This window comes from Dermochelys coriacea, chromosome 7 (genome assembly GCF_009764565.3).
Source record: "Dermochelys coriacea isolate rDerCor1 chromosome 7, rDerCor1.pri.v4, whole genome shotgun sequence".
In the NCBI taxonomy this organism is placed as follows: domain Eukaryota; kingdom Metazoa; phylum Chordata; order Testudines; family Dermochelyidae; genus Dermochelys; species Dermochelys coriacea.
The window spans coordinates 16,352,015-16,375,173 of NC_050074.1; the positions used below are offsets into that span (position 1 = coordinate 16,352,015).

The following is a 23,159-nucleotide window of genomic DNA, read 5'->3' on the forward strand; positions in this document are numbered from 1 at the left end:
CTATATGTATCTTTGGAGTTTTTAAACAACCTTTGTATTTGTGGATAATCTAAGGACTATACCCAGATGTACAGATACGTTTCTTAACCTATGTATTATATAATTTTTTAACATTAGCTTTAATACATAAGTATCCTGTTAGTGTCTTATTTAAATGTGAAGGTAATACCCACACAATTTTCATCACTAATTTTTGGCTGGACAAATGTTGAAAAATGCATGACTATTCATTCAAATTCTTTAACTTGTTTTGCCTGTGCTAACCCCTCCCCCTAGTCAATTGTTTCCTGTAGTTAGCCAAGCAAACAATATTCTTACCAGGAATTTTTGTGTAGGACTAATATTACTAATTTGGAGAAATTAACTTTCACGCTTGTAATTATTGGAGACAAGGTGAGTGAGGTAATATCTTTCATTGGACCACCTTCTATTGGTGAGAGAGTCAAGCTTACACAACACTTCTCAGGTCTGGGGAAGGTACTGTATACAAGGTGGAACAGATGGTTTAGGAGAAGTAGTTAACAAATTTCAAGGTGAAGTGGCCTGTTAACATTTTTCCAGTCATAAGGGTGGTGGGGAGAAGCTGGGGCAGCAGTTTACTGGGTTACAGATTGTTGTAACAAGCCATACATCCAGTGTCTCTCGAGTCTTTAGTGTGGTGTGTGTGTGTTTGTTTGTTTGTTTGTTTGTTTGGTGTTTAGGAAAGTTTTGAATGTAAGCTCCCAGATTTTTCTTTTGAAGATGTTGTCTGGATTTCTGTTGTGGATGAGGACTGAGCAGTCAGATATGGAGTGATCACTTTGTGAAAGTGGTTGCCCACAGGTGATATGCTGTTAGTCTTTTTAAATCCATTTTCTGTGAGCATTCATTTGAGAGTGTAGTGATTTGTCTCATTTCACCCACAATTACATGAATTCACACTGGAAACTAGGATGAAGTCCTGGTCCCATTGAGTTCTGGCAAAATGCCCATTCATTTCAGTGGCACCAGGATTTCACCATAGATCCTTAGTTGACCTCATCTCAGAAAACATACCGTGTGACCTGTGTGTAATCAAAATAGCTTATTTGGAATGTCTAACACTTATTATGAAATGGTCACATCTATAGATCAAAAATATTCTGGATAAGAAACAAGTTTGCAAAACTCCCAATTTCTTTGTTTTTTCTGTTCAATCTACAATCTATTGATTTGGATTAGTTAGTGTAGTTACTTGCCTCTTTAATTGTGTACATCACTTTTTATTTTGCTTATAAATAAATATTTTTGCTATCAAATTTACTATTCTTATCTAGCACCTCTTAATCAATTAAACACCAGAGAAACTTTTCCTGGTTTACTGTGATTTGCAATTTAACAATACATATGCAAATGAAATTAGTGCTGGCAAAAATAATTATAGTTGCTCCTTGGAGGATTAATACCTAAGCAGGGAAGGCTTTCTGTTGAGTTTAATTTAATTTTGTTGCGTGTATTAAATGAGGAAATTAATTATGATCTTTTGTTTGTCAGTTAATGTGCAGTCACGTGAATAAATGTTTAATTACACTGAGTAATAGGGGCAATGTGTAAATATATATTTGCATGTCTGTTGTTAAGATACAGATATTGGCACGTAGTCTGTGAATAATGCTGGCCCAGTGCTTCAGAATGACATGCTGTAGTAACCATTTAAAATATTGCCATTCATAGCTTGAAAGAAATTAGTGTTAATACATTATTACAGATATGTTTATAAGATAACTTATAGGGCAAGTTCAAAACATTTTAGTAGAGAATCAGACGTATAGAATGTTTAGATTAATATACAGAATTCTGTAGCAGAGCTATAAATCACTTGAATTTGTGACTGATTTTCCACTCAGTTACATTTGGTTTAGGCCAGTGAATTCTCATAATGAAGAATCACGCCCAATGTGTTGGTGTGAAAATTCTGTAGAAAGGATTTGACTGTTGATTCCACTCTAGATGGTGCTGAAATTACATTGGTAATTAATTAGATTAAAGGCCAAGATTGCAACTTTTTATAGAAATAAAAAAATAAATGACAGTTGTTGTGTGGCAGTCATGTGCCCTGAGTGACATGTTAGTTGTTAAAGCCTTGTCTACACTGGCGGCAGTGTGTAGGATACATCTAGCTAACGAGCACAGTGAAAACCAGGCTGTGTCCACAGTGGGGTGTAGCTACATGCAGTAGTGAAAAGCTGGAGGGAGGTAAGGGGGAGGCTCTGCTAGTGGGGAGCTGTTGTAGCCTTTTCCTACGATGGGGAAAGCTCCAGGGGTGGGACACTACACTGCTTTAAAAAAGAAAAAATAAAACCAACCCCACAGCCTACACATGGATGGCACTATTTGGATGTGAATGGAGCCATGTAAGGTACGTACCTTAAGATTCTCGCCTTTTTCTACTTGCCTTAGCAATTCCACACTGTCTGTACTTCTGTTTTATACCCATGCTAGGGATGGCATACTGTGGCATGCTACCAGTGTAAGTGCAGAGACAGCCTAAATTCGATCTCTGTCCCCCCCCCCCCCCGCTGAAACTCCTATATGGAAAACTTGTGGAAACACTATTTCTGTGCAAGGTAGGGAAGTCTTCCCCCCCACCTGTATCCTTCTCCATGTCATTCTTAGCGCACCTGTTCCCTGTCTTGTTCAACAATTATGGGAACGGAGGGCATGATGACAAACCCCAGCAAGTTAAGCGAGTTGCTTGAAAATTACCCACCCACAACTCAAACCCATTTATCTAAGTAGCAATGTGCTTAAGAAAAGTAGTGACCCAGTTCAGTTTCATGATTTGATCATGACTCTCTACCTCTGTCTGGATACTGACATCCGTAGACCCTAGAGGTTGCTCAGACGCACGGTATCCTTCATGAATGGTGAGGGACTCATTCAGCAGTTCAGGCTGTCAGAAAGGGATTGAGAATAGTTCCTGCACCCATGTGAGTCTGGATACACCACAACCTGCTGGTGATCCAGTCACCAAGGTCAACTTTGCCCCATGGAGAAACAAGTATAGGAATTCTTTCCTGATCCTTTGGGCTCTCTGTTTAGACCCTGTTGCATGTGATTTGATTGATTAGGTTGCCATGCATAATCATAAATCTTAGGGCCAATCAACAGCACTCAATTCCCAGTGAAATCAATAGGAGTTGAGGGCACTCAGCACGTGGCAGGATTGAGTCCTTTCTAAGTGGTCATATAACTATCTGGCCCTTTTAAAATATCTTGCTATAGTATTTGAGCTCATGACTTCCAGCAGCAATGAATTCCACATACCAACTTGATGTTGTATGAAGATCGAGTATTTCCTTTAATTTGTTTTAAATGTATTGTCCATTAACTAATGGAAGCATTTATTTTTCTGAAATTCTGGTTGCTGAATGAATGCCTCACTGCATGAGAAGGGAAGGTGCGAACATTAAACAACAAGGGATAGGCAGAGCAGTTTCAGAAACCATCGCATGAAAACCTTTAAGTTTCTAAACCCTAGCCTTGTGGTGTAGAAATGAAATAACTGATTTTTGGGGGTCAGATCCTTAGCTGGTGTAAATTATTGTAGCTCCATAGGACATCTGTCCCCTTTCATATTTTGCAGCAATGCACTTGTGAAAGGGCACAATCTGAGAGAATTCATGGATATATTGTACACTATCAAGTGATTACATACATTCAGCATCTGTAATAAAGCTATTCTAAAATTTCAAAGATTTAATAGATTCTAAGGCCTGGAAGACTATATGATCACAATGATCCTGACTGTTAGACCCGCAACAGAGGTCTCCCTACGGGATGGAGAGCAGGCAGATACCAGATACAGTGTTGGTATATAATATTCTAAATGCTCTTTATTGATTACAAAACAAACCTTACTCATTCCACATTCACACCCCAAACATACTATACCAGAGTCCAAACATCAGAATGGTCTCGATGACCAGTCGAGATTCCTTCTGATCATAAGTTGTGGGGAGCTGGTGAAAACCACATCTGTATCCACACGGGACTCTGGATCAATAAACGACTCCAATTTGCAGAAGTCATAGGCAACCATTTATAGTCCATTCCATCACATTGGTTCTTTGCCTTTGTTTACTAGGCCTTCTGCCCACACAATTCTAAAGAGAACATCCTGGATGGGCCGCCGTGATCCAAGGGGGTGTGTGTGTGTGTGTGTGTGTGATCTCCCAACATTCCCCCCTCTTGATACAATAATTAATGGCATTAATCATGCATCACTTTATATAACATTGAATTGCTTGTGAAATTATATCACTTGTTCCAAAACTACTTGTTGCTTTCTTATTTGGCAGGATAAGCATAGCATAATAAAGGTTGTTAAAATCATTAATGGAAATAATGACAATGGGATGTAGCATTTAAATTTAGAAAAGCTCTGACACTGGGAGATCATTCTTTAAAAATATCATACCAATGAGAGATTTCCAATTCTTCTCCTTTCCCCAATTTTAATATTTGACCATTGTGGATCAAAATATTTGTTTTTTCCCAGCTGAGCAGACTTAGATGCATCTTTTGCATATTGCCTGATTTTTTTTCGCTTTCATCCATCAACTTTTCCCATTTTTCCCAAATCAAAGGACCAGTCCACATCTTTTGGTTCCCAAACAATTTCCTTTTTTAAAAATAGAGGACATTGGTAAATAATTCCATTTAATATTGACTTCTGTTACATTACATTTGCATGACTGAATTGGGCCTTTTTCTCTCATACTTCCCCATACATTTTTTTCTGTGGTTACCACACAAATGAATCCATTGCCTAAATCAAATGCTCTTGTACCATTAGAGGCTAAATATTACATTGTCTGTCTGCTTGAATGGTTCAAATGACATCCCTCTAGGGACCAGGTTAGTTGTGGGCATACCCATTTACTTTGTTCCCACTCTTCACAATATTTCATTAATTCTACGAATTTATAAACCCTTTCTTCTTGAATCTAGTGTGTCCCACTTATTTCTATTTGCCTTAATTCTCCATTAATAATTTTTGGCAACACACAGGCCATTGCTGCTTTTCCTTGCTTCCCTGTGTTGTATAACAGCATTTTGCCTTTCTACTCTCCCCTCAGCATTACTAGACCCCAATTAAACTCCATATATTTCTTCCATCCTGCAATTCATTGATTCCATATATGAGGATCTTTGAACCACTCAAAAGGCCATTGCCCATTACTTAACAGATTAACCACTCTCTCGATGTATTGAATCCTATAAGTTTGCATCTGTACACATTGTATTGCTAGTACAGTTTTATTGTCAATCTCAGACATACCAAATAGATTTACATTTAGAGACGTTTTCAAGGCTTGGCTTGTTTCAACTGGAGTTCCACACTTCTTATTCCTCGTTCGATAATGCACCAAAATTTTGTCACATATCTGTATAGCCCCCAAAATCTTACCCAAAGCTGACATTTTTCCCTTTTAAACTCATTTGATGTTGAGCCGTTACAACTCCAGCTCCAGCACCAATGATACCTATGATATATTCCCCTATAGCTCTTTGTATAGTCCCGTCTCCCCGTTGTTGCCACTCTTGTAATAGAGACAAGGCATATGGCATACATTCCGGATGTTGTGCACTTATGTTTACTTGCGCTCCTTCCAACCAGATTGTTTGATCCACAATAGTTGGGGCTTCAATTACTTCTCCCCTCCTATATGGGTGCTCGTCTGCCATGATTCTTGGTGCAGTCTTGTTTACTGGTATCTGATTGATAAACATAAAAATCTGACCATATCCCTGAAAATATATTCCTCCATTAATTTTTTTAAAAACACTCAATCTTGTCATTATGGAAGGATTTGCTATTATATCATATTCCCATAATTTAAGAGCCATTGACACATTCCATCCCACATGAGTATTAGCCAGTTCTTGTTCATTAGTCACATCTATTAGGGTCACTACATCAAATCCCAAACTCCAAAAGGTACAATTCTGGGTACTCCTATTCAGATTGTTCTCATAACTAAATCTAAACATTTGGTGACCTTCCCAACTTAGTATGTACAAATGCCTCCATTTTGCTCTTCGAAATCTTTGACTTTAGATACTTTCATGTCACATTTTTGCCATCTTCCCACTATATTTCAAATTTTACCTCAAGGTTTTTCTTTGCATCTGGTTTTGTTTGGTCCTGTTTTTCCCTTTCTGTCCCATGAACAGTCGAATGTATTATTCCCTTTCATCCATATGAGGTGCTCCCATATGTATGTCCATGTACCCCTACATTTCTACAAATATTCAAAAAACATAAAAGCCAAAACCCATATTTCCACCCTTTTTGAATTTAAATTATGAATTGTCCTCTATTGAAGCCATGACCATTATTCCATAGGAATAATGTCTGATGCTTCTGGCTATATTATTCTAAATATTTATACTAACCTCTTTTATCTTTGCTCAAGCTCTGGTGTGTTTGTGTGTGTGTGTGTGTGTGTGTGTGTGTGTGTGTGTATGTATATATATATCCTAAAATACAATGCACACAACACAATTCTTCTCCTAAGCAAAAAATTCAAAACAAGCATAAGAATAATAAACCAATTACAAAAATTCTAGCACCGTATCCACATTCCAAATCCAAGGTCCATACAGGATAATCTCCGGTGCAACTGGACATTCCTTTCCCTCTGTAGGATAAACTCAAAGAAAAAGAAAGGAACATTATTTAATCTTTAGGCCATAACTTTAATTGTGATGTGTGGACCCACTTTCTCTTCTCTTCTTCCCCACCTCCTTGTGAATCTGCACTACGGGAGGTGAAATTTTATTTGTGATGGAAAATTGTCCAACCCATCTAGACTCCAGGACATGATTTTTTGATGTTAATTTCAAATGTTACTTTATCTCCAATTGTCCATAATTTACTGTCCTGAGCCACATGAGAATCACATTCTCTTGCTTTTTCAATGGTGTCAGTTTGAATTCCATTTTTTTTAAGTTCTATCGCTAACTCCCTTACCCGTTGGCAGGGATGAAAGTAAGTCGACTGACTTTCCGGCACGCTGGGGCCAGCTCTGGCCCCCGGAAGGGGTGGGGCTGAGGGGGTCAGAGCCAGCCCCAGCCCACCCTGTAAAGTAAGTGCCCCCCTCCTCCTTCCCCCCTCCCCCACCGGGGTAGCAGCAGCAGCCTAGGGTTCCCAGGGCTATTTAAAGGGCCCGGGGCTCCACTGCTTCTACTGCCCCGGTCCTTTAATTAGCCGCCGGAGCCCTGGGGAATCAGTGGGGCTCCAGCGGCTATTTAAAGGACCGGGGCGGCAGAGGCAGCTGGAGCCCTGGCCCTTTAAATAGCTCCTGGAGCCCCCGCTACCCCAGGGCTCTGGGGGCTATTTAAGGGCCCTGTGGCTCCCCTGTTTCTACAGCCCTGGTCCTTTAAATAGCTGCTGGAGCCCTGGAGTAGCAGTGGCGGGGCTCCAGCGGCTATTTAAAGGTCCAGGGCGGTAGAAGCGGGGAGCCCCAGGCCTGTTAAATAGCCACCGGAGCCCTGCAGCTGCTACCCCAGGGCTCCAGCCGCGGGGCTCTGGAGGCAATTTAAAGGGCCTGGGACTCGAGCCACTGCTGGGAGCCCCAGGCCTTTTAAATTGCCCCATGGGGAAGCCGAGCTGCCCCAGTACGGTGCACCGGCTCTTGCCAGTATGCCGTACTGGGGATTACCAGCTTACTTTCACCTCTGCCCGTTGGGTAACTGATATCACTTCCTCTTCTTCTTCTTCTGGGTACAATAAATGGCTCCGCAATCTCATAGGCCTTCCAAAGAGAATTTGATAAAGCTGGTAGCCAGTACTCAATCGATCACTACTTTGGATTGCCACCAAAACCACTGGCAATTTATCATCCCAATCTTTGCCAGTTTCTTACACTACTTTGCCTAGAGCTTGTTTAATGGTTTGATTCATCCTTTCTTCTGTCCCTGACGATTGATGATAGGGGATATGTAGTTGTTGCTTTATTCCTAAAGCTTTTAATGAACTTTTAATTACTCCTACAAAATGTGCCCATTATCTGAATCAATTACTTTTGGAGTTCCATATTTACTAAACACTTTCCCACAACTTTTTGGCAGTGGTCTCTGCAGTATGATTTCTGATGGAAATCACCTCCACCCATCCAGAAAAGCAATCTATTATCATTAATAAATACTGATTCTTCCTTTAGGTCTTAGGCAGTTTATCAATATAATCAACCTGTATTCTACTCCATGGCCCCACAATTCTTTGGTGCAATAAGGGTCCAAAATGTGGTGGTCTACTCCCATCTGCTACACATCTTGTGCAGGTTTTTAACCAAAGTTTTCTATGTCTTTTCGCACCTTAGGCCATATTCCAATTTGTTTTAACTTAAAGGTAGTTTGCTCTATTTCTTGGTGGACCATAGAGTGACACAGGTTAATAATCTCTTCTCTTTGAAGTTTATCAGGTACCCACTTTACCTCTCCTGGTTTCTTATTCACCGCATAGCCACTTTGTATTTTTCAGTTTCCCCACTTGTCATAAACATACAGCTAAGAGTAGCATAAAATCCCTTCTTTACCTGTAAGGGATTAAGAAGCTCAAATAACCTGGTTGGCACTTGACCAATAAGGGAAGAAGATCCTTTCAAATCTGTGGGGGGAGGTTTTGTTTTGTGCTTTGTTTGTTTGTTTGTTCTGTCCGGGACAGAGAGAGACCAAGCAAGTAATCCAGCTTCTACTGAAATGATGCATCTAAAATTACAGAAATTTGTAAGTAATAGCAAGGAAATGCATTAAATTATCTTTTGTTTTAGCTTGTGAATTTTCCCTATGCTAAGAGGGAGGTTTATTCCTGTTTTTTGTAACTTTGAAGTTTTGCATAGAGGGGAATCCTCTGTGTGTTAAATCTTTATTACCCTGTAAAATTACCTTCCATCCTGATTTTACAGAGGTGCTTCTTTTACTTCTTACTTTTTTATTTTAAAGTTCTGCTTTTAAGAACCTGATTGGTTTTTAGTGTCCTAAAAACCCAAGGGTCTGCTCTGTGCTCACCTTCTTTACCTATTTGGTTGGTATATTATTCTCAAGCCTCCCCAGGAAAGGGGGTGAAGGGGCTTGGGGGGGATATTTTGGGGGAAATGGGAACTCCAAGTGGTCCTTTTCCTGAATCTTTGTCTAACTCAAAGACAGTACCATCCAAGTACCATCCAAGGACAAGGAAGAATTTGTGCCCTGGGGAAGTTTTAACCTAAGCTGGTAGAAATAAGCTTAGGGTGTCTTTCATGCAGGTCCCCACATCTAGATGATCATAATGGTCCCTTCTGACCTTAATATCTATGAATCTGTAACCTAGAGTTCAGAGTGGGGAGGGAACCCTCATACCACCTTTCCTCAGGTTTAACCTCCTGTTTTATGGCTTGAGCTCTAGTAACCTCCATAACTCCATCTGCTTTATCATTCCAATATTTTTCATTCCCTTCTTGCTTTTGATGACCTTTAATATGTCTTGCTTTTAATTTTCCTGGGTGTTTTTTCCAACCAATCATAAATGGATTTCCACTCCTCCTTTTGGACCAAATTTTTCCCCTCAGCTGTTTCCCAGTGATTCTTTTTCCAAATCTCAATCCAGTATAACAATCCTTGTACTGCAAAGTCTGAATCCATATAGACATAAACACCGTCTGCAACACTATTGTTCTGTTCAAGCAGATCACTAAGAGCTCTGACCTCTGCTCCCTCAGCTGAAGTCATACTCCTAGGATCAGAAATAGTTTCCCCATCAATTTGTACAGCAGCATATCCCATATATCGAGTTCTCATGGTATGAACTCCCATCTGTAAACCAAACCTCTGAGGCTTAACACTTCATCTACCAGGGGGTGCTTCTTCAACTAACTTTGGTCTAGTTTCTGGAAGTGGGCATTCATGCTCCTTTCCTTGCATCAGGAGGGCATATGGTAACATCCTTGCTGCTTGTTTGTTCTCATAAGTAACATCTCTGCTAGTTAACATCAAGGTCCATTGAGTCATCCTGGTATTTGATACTGTTTTCCCCTGATAAAATATACTTCAGGGCAGAGTGAGGTGTTTGTATTATAATAGGGGCTGTGCCAGTAGTCAAGCAAAAGCTTCAATACCCCACAGAGCAGCTAAACCTTCTCTTTCACTGATCCCAAACTGCTGCTCTATAAGGGTTAATCTTCTAGAATCATATGCTACCGTTATTAATTTCCTGCATTAATACTGCTGCTAGACTCTGGGTTGCTGCCAACTTAATCACAAATGGCTTGTTTATCTCTGGGAATTTCAATGCTGGAGCTCGCATCAAGGCTTGTTTTAAATTCTAGAAAGCTTTTTCTTGTTCAGGCCCCCCCACTCCCATTCTTCTTTCTTTTTAGTAAATGCCACAAGGGTCCACTTATAATGGCAAAATTCCAGATGTTTCCTGAAATAGTTAAACCCTCCTATCATCACCCTCAACGCATGAGAATCCTCTGGTCTTAGTACGTTCATTAATGATTTAATCTTTTGTTGATCTACCTAAATTTCTTGTTCCTTTAGGGTCACCCCCAAATAATTCACTCTTCTCTGCATTAGTTGAGCTTTCTCTTTTTTAGCCTTGAAACCTGTTTCTGGAGGAGTCTCGACACTTTTTTTTTTTTTGTCCACTCTGTCACCTCATCTTCAGTGTCTTCTCTACCCCACCCCCCCATATGTCATCTTCATATGAGGTGACATTCTCCCAATTCCCTTTGGATAATTTATTCAGCATTTGCACCACATGTTGGTGCGCAATAGCTGGAGTGCAGTGTAGGCCCCGGGGAATTCTTTTAAATAAGTACTGTTGTCCCTTTAAAGTAAATGCAAAGCAGGCCCAAAAATCAGCATGCAATGGGATGGCAAAAAAACAATTTGCCAAATCTAAGACCAAGAACCATGTAGGGGCCCCCTGTATTCTTGCCATCACTTGAGGTAGATCTCCTACTGTTGGTGCCATGGACGGTAACTTTATTAATTTGTCTAAAATCCACTGTCAATCTCCAATCTCCTGACGCTTTTAATGTGGACCAAATTGGGCTATCGTATGTGGAATTCCCCTTTTCAATAACTCCCTGTTCTAATGATTCAGTTAGTTTCTCAATTCCTACCTCTGCTTGCACAGGATGTTTATATTGTCTCTGTGGTGGCACTTTGTCCCCCATGATTTTAACACATGTTTTGATTTTACCACATTCTGCTTTATTCTTAATCTATACATCGGGAAACTCCTTTACCCACACATCCTGTGGATCCAGTATAATTTCCTCCACTGCTTCTGCAGCACGTACGCTTGAAATGTGCCCTGCTGTCAGGACGCTTTCCACCCAGCTGGGCACATGCCACAGAACTCTATTAGTTAAATCCGAAACTAACAGATTGCTCTTCAAAAAAGGAGTCCCCAGTATTACTGGCTCAGCTGCTTGATCTATCTGAAGCATTTGTTCTTTACAACAAAACTCCCCCACTCTCTCTCCGGGTATAGCTATTTATACTGAATGATACATTTTTCCTGTTGTCACTCCTCCTTCCCCAATATTGAGTCAAATCACAACTTCTATTTATAATATTTACACCAGCCCCACTGTCCAATAGGGCATCTTTGGGTGACAGTTGTCCTTGGCCTCCCATTTGAATCCCATCTTAATCTCAGGATTTTCCATATTTTTCTTGGAACATTGGTTTTACACAAATAGTTCTAATAGTTCTTGACCTTATGGGGCCCAAACCCCAAATAAGTCCATTTTACCCTGTATAAAGCTTATACAGGGTAAACACATAAATTATTCGCCCTCTATAACTCTGATAGAGAGAGATGCACAGCTGTTTGCCCTCCAGGTATTAATACATACTCTCGGTTAATTAATAAGTAAAAAAGTGATTTTATTAAATACAAAAAGTAGGATTTAAGTGGTTCCAAGTGATAACAGACAGAACAAAGTAAATTATCAAATAAAATAAAACATGCAAATCTAAACCTAATACAGTAAGAAAGTGATTACAGATGGAATCTCCCCCTCAGATGTTCCAATACGTTTTTTACAGACTAGCCTCCTTCTGGTCTGGGTCCAGCAATCACTCATACCCATGTAGTTACTGTCCTTTGTTCCAGTTTCTTTCAGGTATCTTTTGGGGGTGGAGAGGCTCTTGAGCCAGCTGAAGACAAAATGGAGGGGTGTCCCAGGGGCTTAAATAGACTTGTGGGTGGAAACCCCCTCCTCTCTCCTATACAGAATCCAGCTCCAAGATGGCTTTTGGAGTCACATGGGCAAATCACATGTCCATTCATGACTGAGTTCCTTACCAGCCAGGCCACATTCCCGGGAAAGCACAGATGTGGATTGGCATCTCCAAGTTCCTTGTTAGCTTAAGTGTTTCTTGTTTGGGTACTTACTGAGAATAATCTTTTCTCAGGAAGCTGACCAACTGCTTCACTGAGGCTACTTAAAATTAAACAAGTACATAGCCAATATTCATAACTTTGAATACAAAATGATACATGCATACAAATAGGATGAATATATCCAGTAGATCATAACCTTTGCAAAGATATGTTACATAGCATATCTAGCATAAAACCTATTCCAGTTATGTTGTATTTACTTTCATAAGCATATTTCCATAAAGCATTATGGGGTGCAATGTTACACCCTTTATTAAATATTTGTTCCCCTTGTTGATGTTTATAGACTGTAATCAAATCACCCCTTAATCTTTCCTCTGTTAGATTGAGCTCCTAGAGTCTATTTAACTTATCAGTTTAAGGTACGTGTTTTTTTTTTTTTTAATTCTTTAATCATTCATGTGGTTCTTCTCTGAACCTCTCCAATTTATTAACACACTTAAATTGTGGCCACAAGAACTGGACACTGTATTCCAGCTACAGTCACACCAGTGCCAAGTACAGTGGTAAAATAGCCTCTATTCCTACTTGACAATCCCCTGTTTATGCATCCAAGAGGATCAGATCAGCCCCTTTTGGCCACAGCAATGCCCAGGCAACATGTGCAGGCAACAGTAATAAGGTACACATGGGACAGTATACCCTCTGTCAGTGCACATCATTTGTGTACACACACACACTGGCAGTTTGCTGCAAACTGAGCGTATTGTGCTCCTTTGCTTCATTCTGGAATTTTTCTCACTGCATTGTGGGATAGCTAGCAGAAGCCAGCCCTTTCATATTTTTAAAATCCTGTGATTCATCTGATTCCACCCCTTATTCTTTTTGAGTGGGCTAGCCAGGGGAATATGGCTTGGGACTTCCCCTGCTGCACCACTGAACAGGTGATGTGGTGGTGGCAGCAGCAGGAGGGTCTTTGGTGGTGCAACTGGAACGCACGAGGAAGATGCAAACAACTGATAGTAGAATACAGGTTCCTGGAATGGCTTCATAGTGCAATATCTGGGCTTGGGAAGCCATTGGTGGGAAAGGATTGCTCTGCAGACCTGGAATGAATTGCAGTGATAAGAGAATTTTGGGTTGGGGAAGGCAACCTTTTTGGAGATGTGTGGAACTAACAATGGACCTATAGCAGCCATGTCCATGGGTCTAGAGAACTGCATGTTGGTACAAGTGGGTAGCAATTGTCATCTGGAAGCTGGTCACCCCTGGATACTACCAATCATTGCAAACCATTTTGTCATGGAGAGATCATGTTTTGGCGCCATTGTCACGTAGATGTGTGATGTGGTAAAGGTATTGTTGGCCTAAGTAAACTTAGCAGTTGTCAGGAGGTTATTGATGGCTTTACACGCATGGCATTCCCAAACTATACTAGGGCAGCTGATATGCACCAGCTTAAACAAGGGAGGGGACATTGGTCAACTTGACCCCAGAGGAGGGAGTAGGAGGGATGGTGACACGCACTTAAACTGACAATTCAGCAAAAGTTATCTGCAAAGTTATGTGAGACAGTTGTTGGAAGACTACTAAAGCAGTACACAGCAGCATTGAGAACCCTGGAATCTTAGAACAGACTGAGTTGCTTCGCAGCAAAAATGTAGCTCACTTTTTGAAAGAGGACTCCAGAGTGTTTGATAAATGTGGAGCCTGTGTGCTACAATGAATTGCATAGACATGATGCAAGTGTTTTCATCTTTTTAGTTCATCCACTTTGCAGATTAAACCTCCTTCTAGACAAGCCATTGGTGTATGATGAGAGACAACAGATAGATAAAACAAATAGCTTGTGGGGAGGCAGGACAAAGTACCCATGAAACCTATCATATAATAAGCAGGAGTGCCAACACGTCAGTTGCCTAGCCAGGTAAAGATTGAGGCTCTGAACATATGGTCATTAAACATCCCCTGGCATTTATTTCAATTTAGAGTATGAACAGTTAGCTTTTGACTTAAAATTACCTTGCTACTTGGAGAAGTACTTCTCCTCCTTCTCCTCCCTCCTTCCCCTTAAAAATAGGAAAAAAAGGAAAGTTGGATTCGTACTACAATGTAGTTGGTATGTTCCAACCTATTCAAGGGTGAAGATATCAATCCATGCAGCCTGCGGAGTGTTTTTTATAACCTTCCTGGATAAAAAGTACTATATAAAAGTAGGGCAATATTTATTGCCATTGACAGTATTTAGGTGCTCCTGAGAGAGGTGAGATCCTCAGGCAATAGAACACTCTAATGAAAGCTGGAGACACAGTATTCTCAGCGGTTGTCCCTTAAAAGCTATGCAGTTCTTTGCCAAAGGGGTTGAGAATGAGCAGGCCTAACTGCTTTTAGGACAAGAAGCAGAAGTCCTCTCACTTTACTCTAACTCAGGAAAACAACTTGAACTTGGAAGTGAAAAGAAAATCTGAGTCTTGTGGTTGGATTTATTGATGAGAAGGCTTCTCTAGGGGCAAAAGCATTGGATTGTGACTCAAGAATTAACCCCCAACTCTGCCTCACCCTGATCAAAACACCTAATTTGTCCTGTGCCATGGCTCCTTATCTCTAAAATGGGGATAGTACTTCCCTACATGACAGGGATATTGTGCAGGTAAAATCTATTGATTGGGAAATGGTCCTTATCATTGCTGTGTCAGAACATATAAGCACATAGATCTACATTTTGAGGTGCTCACGCACTACAGTAATTGTAGCAGCATAACTACCTACACCTGATTCGAGCAATGACTCCATGTCGATGAAAATCTGTACTCATGTGGAGCTTCACTGGGTGTATGGGCCTGTACATCTGCAGCAGCTGGCTGAATTGAGGCCATAGGCAAGTATCTGTAGATAATTCTAGTACAGAATAATAAAACTTGGACTCTTATTGCAATTATATGCTGAAGAAGAATCGGGTGATTTTAAGTTGAATTTTCAAGAGAAAAATATATTTTGCAAGTAGTTTATCTAAGCTTCAAGGATAAAAGGTGCTCAGATACTATAAATCCTGATACTCATTAGCAAAATGAATGTGATTTTGTATGGAAATAAATTGCATTTTTTTTATTTTACAGTTTAGAGCCCAATCCCGCAGGCTTTTACATAAGCAAATTTCACTAGTACTGGCTGTAAAATCATAATCTATAATGAATTATGAGCAGTTTTGCCTGTGCCATGGCTGCAGAATCAGACCAAAACTATGGGCTGCTCTGTAAAAATATTAGCTACTGTACTTGACCAATGTTTAGTGCTCTGTTTTACCTACTCAATAGTTTAATCTTTAGAGAACCCAAATGCTCCTATAATAAAAAGCTTTAAAATACACAACCTGGTACTTTCACATATCAAATTGGCAGTGTCTAACTTTCTGTTAGAAATTCTTGATCATAAAACAAAATAACACAGATCAACAGAACCCCAGTTAGACTGGCCTGGGACTGTACATGACTTTAGGTATTTTGACGTTAGTTTTCATTTTCTCTTTGGTTGTAGATGGAAAATAATATTTCGTAGGCCTTTGCTTTTTGTATTCTATGGTAAACCATGAAAATATCAGATTGCAGACATAAGCAAAGGGTTAAGTTGAATAATTTGATGTGGATGGATTCACATTAAAACCTTTTATGAGGGTATATGCTCCTTTTGTTCATGTTGTAAATTTTTGTCATGTGTGGTCTAAACTAGTGTCACTTCCTGCTGAAATTGCAATCCTTGTTATAGAATATAAATCCTAAAAAAAATAAGCACAGACACCAGCAACCTGGCTGTTTCTTCCTCCTCCTCTCTCTTTCTCTCCCCCTCACCCCCGTCTCAAAATTATACTCACATACTCTTTTTAAAAATGACACTGGCAGATCCACACTTTCAGATTGTTGGAGGAAAAAGTACTGTTTGGATTTTCCTTGTGTTGTAGTTGAACTGGAAAGGAGTACGAGAAGCAGTTGAGGGGAGGTTTGAATGACTCTGTTCTTGGGACACCTTGGGTATGAGTGTTTCAGATGTACTGAACACTCTAGATGTCCTTCTGAAATCAATGGACCAGTAGCTGTGAGGTGGCTTTAATTAGAGATGATCCCAGAGTAAAACTATATAGATCTTAAACATCCTTTCAATGTGGAGTAGTTGGAATCTGACTCCAGATCTGAACTTTGTAGATTGGGTCCATCTCGTTCCTGTAGCCACTTCACTGCAGTTCATTCATGTCATCCTCACTTAACAAAACTGGTAGAATTATCTAATGGTATTTTGGATAGCTGATGTAAATCTGCAGAGGTCCATTGAAGTTAATTGGGATGATCTGCATCCTTAAAGTTAAGCAAGTGTTTCAGTGCTTTTCTGGGTCAGGGTTTAATTAGGGACTCTGGATGACAAAATATATTTTTGAAGGTCCTTCTCCTTTTTAGAGTACAAAAAATGGAAGCCATATCAGATGAACATGAGAGAGGTCTTTTTGGGGCAGAAGGGGACATTTTAAACAAGGGATGAACAAACTATTCTGGAGTTGTTTATAATACTCCACTCCAAATTCATATAGATCAATAGATTCAGATTAGTTTTAGTGACTAAAAGCCCAACTAATTTCTGACTCTGACAGACACTTGCTAAGTGCTATAGTCTACTCAGGAGAGAAAGTAGGTAAGTGGATTTTATTTTAAAAATAGATTGGGGAGAGGGATGACTGTTTTGTTTGTTTTGTCCCGGGGATACAGAGATTTATGAAAAGCTGCAACTATGAAAGATCTTCTTAATTTCATTACTCCACAGCCTCTAAACTGCTTGATAGCATCTGTAAGTTTCACTTCAAGTGATCAGAGTTGACACAGGAGGAGTTGACCTGGTCTGTGAGAAACACCAGAAGGGAAGGCCTAAATTGGAAAGGGATCTGCCTTGTCCCCAACTCACTAGGTAGGACACAAAGACTGTGGGGATTGTTCTCAGTTTCCCCCATGCTGGCCAGTGATGAGGTTAGCTTAGTGGACGGCAGGTTTTGAGCCACTAGCAAGAGTGGCCAAACTGAGGGCTGCCATGAATCTCTGAGGCAAGAAAATCTGCCAATAAGTGCAGGACCCACCGAGGCAGAGGAGGAACTTTGTCGCAGTAGATACAGCTTGATTATCTACCACAGTGATCTACCCAAAGATTCAGCAGGAAACAGTTTGCCTGCATTTAGAGATGGGGAGGGGGCGGGCAGTGGTAGAACACCATTGTACTGGATAGCCGGTGGTGGGGAAAACCTTTATTCTCTCCTGTGAAAATTAGCACAACTGACACGCACCGTAAAATTGCTCTGCTACTAGTGGCCCAGATTATCTCCTTCCATGGATATCGCAAAGGATGGGGATTCCTACAGGAAGTATCTCCCCACTATTGGAGGTGGCCCTTAGAATAATTGCCACAAAACTGGTGGATCCCCAGGGATATGCATAGATTCCAGGAGAGGCCAGGACCATCTGATTAGAGGTCTTGTGCCTCTGGACCAGCTCTGGTCCTCATAGCAGAATCCTATGAGTTGGATGTCGGGCTATCGGGCATTGTTCCTAGCTGTGGTATTCCTCAGGTCCCTGGTGGAGGAGTTCAGGACAAAAAAATCCTGTTACTTTCCAGCTAGAGCAACAGGGATGGTGCAGTAGAGGTGGCTGAAACTGCTCTGACATTTGGAGGGAGGAGAGCCATACACAGAGGCTCCTTTCAGTGCAGATCAGGGTAGTGAGGATGATCCAGGCCATTATGAGGAAAATTCTTTCTAAGTAGGAAACAACCTTTGAGACCATTGATAAATAACATTAAGGTCTGCGCAAACAGACTCTTCATGGTGTTTCAAGGAGTAATTATGGACCATCTGTTTGACTCAATGTCACCTTCAGAATTTACAGCAGTAACATTTTAAGTTTTTGGGATTTTTTTCCCCTCCCTTCAAGGCAAATAAGGGTCTCACTTTTCACTGAGTATAATCTGATGCTTAAGTATGTTATGCCCCTTGAGTCCTCTCATTTTAATCATCCAAATATACTCTGGTTATCAGTTTACTTCCATGTCTCTGAAAAAAGTCTGTGTGCACTATCTGTTGTTTTTTGTCAGGGCCTCGAACAGGAAATTGGCCAAATAATGCAATATTGATTTTTAAACCCATTTTTCTCCTCTCTCTCAATTGTAAGGATGTTTATAAATGGCCCAGAGCAAAAAAAGAACCATAACAATAGCACAAGTGCACCTATCTATGCAGTTCTAGTATTAAGGGTCAAATACTGCCATAAGGAACGCTGTTGAAACCAGGATTAATTGAGAGCAGAAGCTGTAATGTAAGGTAAAGAAGAATATCCAGATGTATCAGCAATAACTAAGTCAGATAAACTATCTGATTTTTGACAGCCGATCTTCTCCATATCTTCTGTGTCATGTATATCAGTTTCCCTGAACAATGCACATGGCACAGGGTTCAAATAGTCAATAACACATTCTCTCCCTGGAAAAGGCAGGTAGGTGTTAAGTCTGAGCTATGCCTGGTACTTTGTTTGGGAACAGCCCTACCGGCAAAATATGCATCTGTTCAAATGGCCTGTCTTTAATACACCTGTTGTTTTTTTTTTCTTTAGTGCCAACGTTTTCCCCCACTGGATTGGTTTTTTTGTTTGTTTGTTTGTGACTTGTTTTCTACTGTACTACTGAAGTCTGCAACAGTGTTTGTAATGGTAGCTTGTTTCAGTGAAACTTTTGTACCATTATTGAAAATCATTTTAAAAAAAATCAAGATCAAATAGCCTTTTAAAAGCTGAAGCAATAGCTGTCACACAGTTTTCATGGGGGTCAGTTTCTGTTGCAATTTATCTGCACTTCTGCTAGCCCCCTGACTAACACTCATATGGGTTTGACTCTCCCTGAATTGAGCTCATGATGGGACTGAGGCATTATTTTGTGACTGGGGTTGAATCTATTCTGCATCTAGAAGGTTATAACTAACCCTCTAATTTCTCTGTCACCTTTTATTGGCCACTTTTTTTGTGTATCCAGCAAACCTTCCCATCCACATGCAGTTGATTTGCAAATGAGAAGAGGACAGATGTATATGATTCTATGATGTCCAGTCAGATGCATGTCCATCTTTTTCTCGCTCACTAGCTAGGTGCCTGACTACTTACTTCAAGTCTCTTCACCATTCTCTCTCAGGGCTGGTTCCATTTAATGTGATATCTGTTGCAAGTTATTTCTAGGTACATGAATACTGTTTGTCTGCTATCTCCCATCATACTAAATTCTGGGATTGAATAAGATTTGACCAATTTTGGGTGCACCCTTTCACTTCCTTCCCATGTTCTAAAAGAAAACATGCTGCTTAAGCGAATTTGTGTCAAGATATGCCTTTGAAGAGGTTCTCAGCTTCACCATCTGCATCGTGCTGCATTCACTGAAACCTATTGCCATGTATATTGTTCACCTTGAATGCCTAAGTGATAAAGCAATTTTACACTGGCTCCTCTACATAAAACTATTCCCTTCATAGTCAGAGTTCACATTCCCATAACTGCTAAGGATACATACTGTTTCAGATTTTTAAATGAGAGGTTAAATAACACAAGCCTGCTGAATGACTCATTCCCCCACTTCAGTCAATGAACAATGTCTGGTAGAATTGCTAAAGGAAGCTTTCTTCATTGCTTATTTTAGATCTCCTTGGCTTTTTCCTACCACCAGTAGAGCTCAGACTGCAGCTCCACTGCAGAGATGTGCTGCCAAAATTCTGACGAGAGACCACCTTAAGTGTTCTGCCCGAGACAGTGATGCAAACAACATACTCTGGCAAAAATTATTCCCCTCCTCCTCCTCTTCCCCTGCCCCTGAAAAATCCATTAATTTAATCTTTTCCCACTCCCATATCTTTCTTTCCCATCACTGTGCTCTGGCCCAATATCCCTGGAACTACCATGCTACCTCTTCCTCATTACCTGTGACGCTGCCCTAGATAGCTCCCCCTGTCCACCTGGGAGTGGTTCCTTGCAGCATTAGATGGGTTATGTTGCAGCTTTTGCTGACAGCACTGATGTCATCCTGTGGTCTCTAGCTCAGGGGTGGATAGTGAGCTGCAATGTGATGGGCTGTGGGGGGGTCACTTTTAAGGAATTGGGTCCCCTTTGTTTCCTGAGGTGGTCTGGCTTCCCTGATGGGTGGAAGTCTCCTGGAGCTTGCTTCGTACCTGGAAGAAACAGTCTACCCATGCTGCTGTGGGTGAGAACAGGGCTTCAAGCTCTCTTCAAATAGCACCTCTTCAGATGCTGGCCTGGCAGTGGGCAGAGAAGCATTAGCCGGAATGTAACTGGACCATAGTGGTTTTAGAGCTCCCACTGAGGGCAATAGTGACCTGGTCCCTGGTTCTCTGCTCCTCTTGCTGATGTTGGAAATTGCAGAGCGTGTGGTGTGTTTCCCATGTGCTGGTAGAAGAATACAAAAACGAATAATCGTTGCAGCAGCTGCCATGATAGTGGCAATTGCAGGTGTAATCAGGGTGGGCTTGAACCTAGTGGTCCAGATCTCCACTGATGTAAATCTGTATAGCTTCACTGAGTTCAGTGCAGCTATTCTAATTTACACCAGCTGAAGTTCTGGACCATCCTTTGATCTTTTTTTTTATAACCACCTGTAATTTCGTGCCCATGAAAAAGATGTCTTTTTCAGACAGTTTTTAAAAAATGACTTTGCTTCCTTAAGCCACTGAAGTAGGGCTTGTTATTAAGCAATTTCTTTTTGTTGCTCTTACCACACCAAATATTAAAATGCATGTGTGCAGTCACTACATGAAAAAGATGAATCTGTAAGCTACTCCGTCTGTTCCAAAGTAGTGATCTGATAGATTTATTCTATTCCATTTGTCACTGATAACAGAAACAGTATCTACTCTCACTCTTATTTTCTTGGCTTTGTCTTTCCGATAAATTATTCCTCAAAACATGAACATGATTTTTATTTGGTTCTTGTTTTCAACATAAAATAACTTGCTTGAAATTGGGGATACAAAATTCAGTCTAAAAGAAGGAAGCTTATGATGAGTCTGATAGATGAGGTAGCAAAACTACCACCACTAGAGTCTGAAACTATGTCACTTATCACTTTAAACTACTATACCTCTACCGTGCCTTTAGAATGCAACATTTCCTGTGCAGTGCAGAGAGAAGGACTCGTACAGAAGCATAAGTTAGTGTATTAACTCACTGGAATTGGAGGATCTTCTATGTAACTTATTTTCATCAGAAAAATTCATTGAAATTGGTCTTAAAGCTATAGAATAATTGGCATCCTATTTGTATAATTAAACAAGAAGCTAATTTTTAACAGTGAGGGTAATAACCATTGGAATGGATTAGCAACTTCTCCATGGCTTGGACTGTTTAAAACTGAATATCTTTCTAAAAGATGTATCTTTAAATTCAACCGTGCTCAATACAGAAATCAGTGGGTGAGATTCTATAGTCTGTTATGTAGGAGGTGATCCTAACACATGATTATAGTTAGGCATGTACTTAAATGATGAATAAAGATAGATTTAAGCATATTTTTAAGTGCTTTCTTAAATTGGGACCTTTTAGATTAACTGTTTTAAAGAAGAAAATACTTGTGTGTTAGGTAGAGAGCCATGAAAAATACAAGCAAAGCAGCATATCAAAGACAGGTTGTTTTGGACTACAGAGAATAACTTGTAACTATTTGGACAGTGGAAAACCCAGATGGTCTATTTGAAGAGATTTCAGTAATAACTTTATGCAGTCCACTTGCTCAAAGGAAAAGGTTTAAAATCATAGAGAACTGATGTTGTTTAATTAAATAGCTCCTTCTATTCCTTCAGGACAATATTTTCTGTCCACAAAGTGAATTTTAAATAAAAAAAATAACCACCTTAATCTTTCCCCACAATTTCTAATGGTTTCCAGGGCCCTATTGTCTTTGAAATACCCTAACACTTGGGGAAACAAAATAATAAGTGATCTGTTTGGGTCCCAAGCACAAAGGCACAGATTTGGTGTGGAACTCAAATAAGCCGAGATGAGAACAGTCAGTGATTTCAGTGTTTAAAAACAGTTAAGGGAGAGGAAAGTTAGGCATGTTGCAATGACACTGACTGCATATAATATAATAATGCTGTTGCATAGTACACTGCCCTCCCTCTTCTCAGCTAAAAAAAAGTCATTGTCGGTAATTGGGAATTAAAGATATTTATTAAATATTTGGGATTAGATTGGTACTTTAGGCACAATCATGAATAAAGGATGGCACCTAACCTGACACACTCTAGAAGTAGCCCTGGAGGCTTATCAATCACAGCTTGTGACAGAGGAGTAGCCATTACCAGCAGCAAATTGCAACTCCTTCCTAACCACCATCCGCTGGATGGGGGTGGGGCCAGTGAGGAGGGGTATCTTGGCTTCAACCACTTTCTGCTCCTTCCTGTCCACCTGCTTCAGGGCAGCAATGGGACTCAGATTTGCTACCTCTGAAAGCACTGACACCTGTCACTTGAGATCCTCTCCCTCTCTCCCCAGTTCTATCTGCTTAGAGGATGCAGTACAGATAACTACCTGGGCAAAATTAATTCAGTTCATGAAACGGCTGTGAAACATGTGTGCACTAGGTGGTTCACCCTTTCTAGAGGGAATTGTAGAGGTACAGAGAAATTAGGTACCTGGGGTAGAATCCTGTCCTCATTGAAATCAGTGGGCCAGCACTGTACCCTGATATTATTTTTAAAAGTATATGCACAGTTATGTAC

The 23,159-nt window shown here is 40.4% G+C and overlaps 1 long non-coding RNA gene across 4 annotated transcripts in view; it reads left to right on the top strand.

Annotated features, from left to right (window-relative positions):
- LOC122461070 overlaps nt 1–23,159 on the top strand; it is a 114,263-nt gene that overhangs the window by 51,764 nt on the left and 39,340 nt on the right. The window lies entirely within an intron of this gene.